This window comes from Alligator sinensis, unplaced genomic scaffold, assembly GCF_000455745.1.
Source record: "Alligator sinensis unplaced genomic scaffold, ASM45574v1 scaffold289_1, whole genome shotgun sequence".
NCBI classification, from domain to species: Eukaryota; Metazoa; Chordata; order Crocodylia; family Alligatoridae; genus Alligator; species Alligator sinensis.
Window position 1 is genome coordinate 1,302,029 of NW_005841881.1, and position 7,189 is coordinate 1,309,217.

Below are 7,189 nucleotides of genomic sequence, written 5' to 3' on the forward strand. Positions count from 1 at the left end.
CCTCAGTTGCGTGTCGAGTGGGGCACTGAGTAGTGACCCCAACCCAGACACGTTTGGGGATGCCAAGTGTGAGAGAGGAAAAAAGCGCGACAAGTAGTAGGTGAAGAAAATTCATAAATTTACTTACAAACCAACAAGATGATTAACGAGTTAAATACTATTTACAGTGACAGGTAGACACAGACAACGTGGTACAGGCAGAAAAACGAACAACTGATGGGTAGCGGCGAGTAACAAGCAAGGTGTAATCGTGAAGGTCGACTGCAGCCAAAAATACTATCAGTACAAGTATGATGCCTAGTTGGGCAACACACAGGGCGTTCCGGATAGCGTGTGGTCTAGCTATAAGCTGTGGTAGCCTATGCTAGGAATCTAGGTAGAGGCCTAGGGGTCTGTCCAGACAAGACAGGTGATCAGGCTGTCTTCCTGAGTTCGGGAGCATCTGGGGACCCTACGCTGAGGCGCGCGGTCCCCTTTATAGACTCCCTAGCCAATCAGGGTCCCCCCTTGATGGAACATTCTGGAGGCCTCAGCATGCTGGTCTGGCCAGTCACGCTCTAGGGGCAACTTCTGATTGGTTAGGCTACTAGCGATCACGCACTGTCCGCATGATAGTGCAGGTTAAGGTCTCATTCCTCCGCCACTGCATCACCGAATACCAGTCATGGGTAGCCATGTCACTTAATGTCTTAACCAACAATCTGGTGGAGTCACATCACCTCCCGACAAGGGGCTGAAATAAATCCTCATGGGGGCGCTTCCAGAGTTGGGAGAAGGTGAAGGAAGTTCTGGAGGGGAAACAGGAGGACTACTCAAAGAGCATGAGCAGCTAATGATGCAGCAAGGAGGAGAGGGAGAAGGGCAGGAGCAATTCAGTAAAGGGGAAACAGTTCTAGAGATGCAAGCAATACTAAAAGATTAAAAAACAAAGTAGAGGAGGAGGGGGCAGTAGTTGTGGTGTTGGGGTTGATGGAACAACTACAAGCAGTGGCTGCTGGCAATGAGGAATAAGAGCATTATGCCACACAGGAAAGAATGTCGTATCAGGAGTAGCAGCACAAGTGAAAATGGATTCCTGGACAAGATGCCAGTAGAGACAAGGACCACAGGAAATCTTGAAGACAGACGAGAAGGGCAGTACTCATGCAACTGGTGCCTCCTGAATTTGGGGGGGCACCTGCAGAAGCTGCCGACTGCAGCAGCCCTGTTGGGGGGGGGGGCACCAGCCCTACCAACAGCATCAGTGTCGGCTTTTAGTGGGGGCACCGGTCCCTTCACGGGAGGCACATGCACCCCACCCCCCATGCACCTCCTACCAGTCACCTATGAGGGCAGGGAATGGAAAGTGAGAGAAAGGAGGCATAAAGTGTTTCAGTGGTAAGAGTTGCTAGGTAGTACACGCAAGGAAAGTGAGAATTATTCAACCGCTTGCTTTGCAAACTGGTCTGAAATACTCCATTGCCTTTATTGAGCCAAATGCAGAGGGGAAGAATAGAGGGAGTCTGAAGAGAAATGCCATTCTGCAAAAGGGCTACATGAACACATTATTTTGCTGGAAAAGGGACACAGGTTGACAGGCTAAAAGGAAGACAGCATTTGATATTAAGAATATGCAGCAACATCTGCTGAAATGTCCAAACACTTGTTGGTTAAAGCAAGTTATATTCCTATCAGTGGATTTCTTTTGCAATGGGAAGGCATTTAAATCACATAACTGAAGGGTCATCAGGGAAGTGTTTGGGTTTTAAATTTTCAGGGTCAATTTGTGCAACTGAAGACAGTGGCACACTTTTATCTGTCTTTGACTGAGTAGTGGGAGCAACAAAAGGCTGGCAAGAAAACTTTATTTTGGAGAAAAACTAGACAAGTGTTGAGGGGACACAGAAAAGAAATACAAAAGATGCAGAATGTTCTACAGAACATTTTAGAGTAACAGATGGAAGAAGATGAGAAAAGGAGCCTTAAACAAGAATTTCAGAATGCAACAGATGAAGTGAAGGAACATCATGGAAGATGATTTGAAGAGTATTTAATTATAGGGATATCTTGGAAAGGGGTAGGGGAGATTTTTGGATAAGGAGGAGTAATGTGGAAATCACTCTCTTGCTTTTGAATAGCACAGTGTGAGGAGGCTCTTTCTTCTACTCCATGGAAGGGAGGGAATTCTGTTTATATCAAGGAAAAGGCAGCTTGTCTGGATGTGCAGAATTTCTTATCCTATGAAGGGAAACTGAAAAGGGGATTATTTAGAGCTAAATCTCCTGTCTTTCCAAGGGGAAAGATGAGTGGATAGGTTGAAAGGCTGAGCAATGGAGAGGGAACATGCACTCCCTAGATCAGAATAAGGCACCTGCCAGAATAGAGGACAGGTATATTGGGAAGAGCTGGAAATAGATAGCATCCTTGTGGGTCAGCTGCAAGCCCTAGTCAAAAGCTGCAATTGGCCTGCTTATTAATAGTCAGTTGTGATAGTATCAGGTGTTATACAATACAGGAATGCAGTTTATGTCTTTGCTGTTGATCCTTGTATCTGAGACAGAAAAGAGGGTAGGGCAGGGTGTGGTTAGAGTGGACAGCACCCTAGGTCTTTCTATCCCTGAGATGACATATCAGTCATGATTATTACCTTAGAGGAGAATGCAAAGTTGAGGGATCCCCTAGGTTGTTTCAAGACTGCCTGAAGAGCTCAGCTTACCTGGAGTAAAAATAAAGCAATATGGCAAGGGAGTAATAATGAGCTGTTCTTCTCTTGTTGTCTAAGGCCTGCCGCTGATATGGCAGGAAGGTAAGATTGAAATCTTAAGAATGGAATTTTGGCAGAATAGTGAAACAGCTGCTTAGAACTGGCAAAGAGTCTTGAAGAAGGGGTCTGATGGAAAGGGTGACATCCTTCTCCTATTCTTGTCATGAAATAGAATTGTGCCATTTTTTCTCATTGTGTTTACATTTTGTAGGAACATATTTTCCTGCATTATATATGATGATATTTCTATAAGAAACACATTGGAGCACTGTTTGGTGGATTGTTCTTGGGGAGGGGACCAATGAGAAAAGAACATGAAGAATGGCAGGATTTCATAATATTGGGACGGCAAACCAGGCCTTGTCACTTTGGTGAATTTTTCAGTGACTGAGTATGTTCATGGAAAACTATAATACTTTCTTTAATAATATTATTCTGCTTTCATGTAGAAGGCTGTGAACTGGTTTTATGCAAAAGGCACACATTTTAAATTGGAACACTTATTGTATATTTGGTATCATCCTGCATAAGTAAAAGGTAGTATTGAAGCATGCAGAGAAGCCAGTAAGGTGATGGGGAAATATTGAGATCTGAGTAATAAAAAAAACTTGCATCGTTTAGGAACATAATAAAAATGAATATATTTAGCTTATAAGTTAAGTGAAATATGGTGATGGGTACCTAATTTATGTCCTTGATTCTTGTAGTCAACCATAGCATAACAAATGTGAGAGGCTTATTTTGCCTTGAGGTGAATATTATACTGATTATTTTATGGCATGAATAATAGGAAGTTGCTAGAAGCAAAGGAGGCTGTGTTTTTACTTTCTAAATGAAAAGTATCTCCTTGTTTTTTTCTAGGTGAAAGAATTATGTCATTTTTTTTTTTTAGGTTGCAGGGAAGGACAGTCGGCTTGTATAGGGGAGGAATTAATTTTGATAAAGTGATTTTAATAATCTGTTTTCTTTGTCCTTGTAGTCAACAGTTCTGTAAATTTTGTGATCAGAGGAGGCTGGGATTATTTTATAAGGTGATGCTGCACCTTATGTTTATGTGCTTTAATAAAAGAAATATGACAGGCTTAGCCACTTTTCCCAAGTAGGGGGAATAGATAGGTAACATGACAGGGAACAAGTCACTGAGAACCGGGTCTACTGAGAAAGATAAAGGCAAATTGTGATCATTCCGGAACAGTAAATCTGGGAGAAAATATTCCATTAATAATTATGAAAACCAACCAGAAAAGGGCCAGTGATGAAGTCTAGGCTGCATCACTCACCAGAATTTGTACATGGAGTTCTCCAAGGAGCAGGAGCCAGATAGAAAAGCCTCGGAAAGGAAAACACTGCATCAAGCCTACATCAAGAATGGTGAGCCAGTTAGGAAGCTTGTTGAAGGGTATGTGTTGTGAATTTTGTATTAATAAAACAGATTTTCAGGAGAAGAGAGTTACTGAGCATTCTGATTTATTGTGAAAGAAGGCGAAACACCTGAATTGACAAGCCCAAAGCTAGATCAGATAATTCCTACTCCAGTTGCTGCTATAGGAAAGAAGAAAGGAAACAAAGCACTTATTTTTTAAAGGAAAAAGAAAAAAGGAAAAAAAAAAAAAAACAGAGCTTATGGACGCAGTAAAAGAACAGTAGAGATTATTTTATTGTCTCCTTTATGTTTCTCCTGAGCCTTTTCCCCTAATTTGCATCTGAAGCAAAAAACAGAACATTTAATTGCTTTATATCAAGGATAAGCAACACATTGTATACACCAATTCTCTCACCACCTTTTCAACCCATCACTCAGCTCTCTTTTTCCACAACTATAAAGTATCTAATTTTTCCTCCATTCCATTGCAGGAGATGTACTATTTTTACTCTGATGCTGCGTTTTAAAATATTTATGAAATCACGCACCAGGGACCAAAATTATACAGTGTCTGTGAACATGACAATCCAATTAATAACTTCACATTGGGGCAGAGGGGAAAGAGGGCTTGCTTGTTTCTTCTCCAGTTGCTTGCACTAATAATTGACACACAATCACTCCAAGATTATTTGCTTCCAGAAGCCTGGAAGCCATGTCAGGATTCTTCTTTTCAGGGGAATCATATTTACATTTTTTCCTGAAAAAATGTTCAATGTCTCCATCAGCCCCAACCACATTGTTCTTTCAGTTTGTGCATGTTTCTTTGTTATGATTTGAGTGCTATAAAGAAGATAAGACATCAAGTCATTGGGGAGATGTCAAAAAGATGCCCACGATCAATTTTCCCAGACAGTTTAATAGAGAGGAATAAGGTGACATCAGATATGGAGAACAACAAATATTATTTCAAACAACTGGAATCAGTTAAAATAAAAACAATATAGGGCCAAATTCATTGCTGCTGTAGGTGGCCAAAAGTCCATTAAGACTTTTGTATCCACACCCGTTTGTATCAACAGCATAAAATGTGTATTGCAGGAAAGGAGAAAGGAAGCTGCTCACCTTTCATAGGTAATTATATGAACATTAGAGTGTAGCCATGAACATTACAGCTTGTAATACAAACCACCGATGATTCTCAAGTCACAAAATTTGTCTTATAAACCCCCAGGAGCTGGAGGATATTTTGATACAATGCCTAGGTTTGGACAAATGGCAATTTCAAAAGTTAAGTTATAGTTTTAAGTACAGATCCCAAGCACCCTCATTTTCAGAACCATTCGGATTTATGGAGGTTGCATTTTAGTCCCAACTAAAATGTGTACTATTTATATCACAGAAGCAACAGTTTTTCAAGGAGTCCAAAGGATAAATAGGCCAAGAAGACTAACTGATTCCCGGTGACAGTGCTTTTTTCAGATGACAGGGGGAATATGTTGATATGAGTGACTTAAAGAAAGCATGTGCTCTGGGCCAGGTGAGGCAACAAAGACCATGCACTGCTATATCTGCATCTCCATGCAGTCTAGTGAAGTCCTAGTCAATTCATATTTTCTCAAAACTGCATCCTGTTTTATATCTGCATCTCTTTTATGTCATAATAAGGTACACAGTACAATACTGGATGTGGCAAGATGCAAGTTAAAATGAGCAGTGGGTGAAACATGAGAAACAAACAGACCTCTGGCTGAAGAAGTTTAGATCCAAATTTCCTTCTAAAAGGAAGGGAATTCAAACATCGAACAGTGAAAGACCCTATGAGGAGAGGTCGAGAGATCTGGATCTCTTCAGCCTTTACAAAAGACAGCTGAGGGGTGACCTTGTAGCTGCCTATAAGTTTATCAGGGGAGGACAGCAGGAAATTGGGGATGCACTGTTTACCAGAGTGCCCTAGGGAGTAACTAGGAATAATGGGTGCAAATTAGTCGAGAGTAGATATAGGTTAGACATTAGGAAGAATTGTTTTACAGTAAGGGTGGCCAGAGTCTGGAATGGGGTTCCAAGAGAGGTGGTACTATCACCTAACTTGGAGGTCTTCAAGAGGAGGCTTGACAATCACCTGGCTGGGGTCGTCTCACCTCGGCTCTCTTTCCTGCCAGGGGCAGGGGGTTGGACACGATGATCCATTGGGTCCCTTCCAACTCTATAATCTATCAATCTATGAATCTATTAAAAAAGTTAAATTTAGGTTGGTTGTTTTAGCCACATACTATTCATTCTTTTAGGATTAGATCAGAACCACTATAAAGCCTTGTGCACCCTCGCTCAAGTGCTCTCTGTCTCTCAGAACTTCCACAGCCAGGGATAAGCAGAACCTACAGATACATCAACATGAAAAATAATGGGGAAGTGATGAATAAAAATAGCAGCTATAGGGGAGTGTTCAGTCTATTTCTTAATTAATTTAATCTCAGTTATAATCCCTTATAGGAAGCAGAGCTCATTTCAGCTTGACTCATGAGCTACTCAATATTTACCTTCAATAAATAATATTGGGGAGAAAAAAACAAAAGAAGTTCTTTTATTCATATGTTGCATAGTCTTAATTATAAAAAAAAAAATGTTTGCAGAAGCAGTTCTAGTTTGATTGTTTTTATTATTTCTACTTAGATGCTTTCCTTCCTTGGAACTGGGTCTTGACATGATAGGAAACCATATGTGTTACCATGAATGAGAGAGCTATGCAGGCAGCAGCTTCAAGTACTGTTAGGACTAAACAAGATCTGAAAATATTCCAATCATTGCATCTACTTAGCATTGGAGACTTCAATCATAGATCCAGGGATGATAGTAATAAGTGGATTAAAAATGTACGTGTTTGGATTTGGTTCCTACAATCAGTATGGTGAAACATGGGCTGAACTGTGCTTGGTAGCAGGGGTCATAATTTTGGAGCATTATTAACAAACAAAAATGTCCATAAAGTAACTTAAAATTCCCCAAATTTACCATGGAATCCCTCCACTGGCTTCCTCTTTAACTTATGAAATATCAAGCTGCTTGTCTTCATTTCAGTGCCCTTC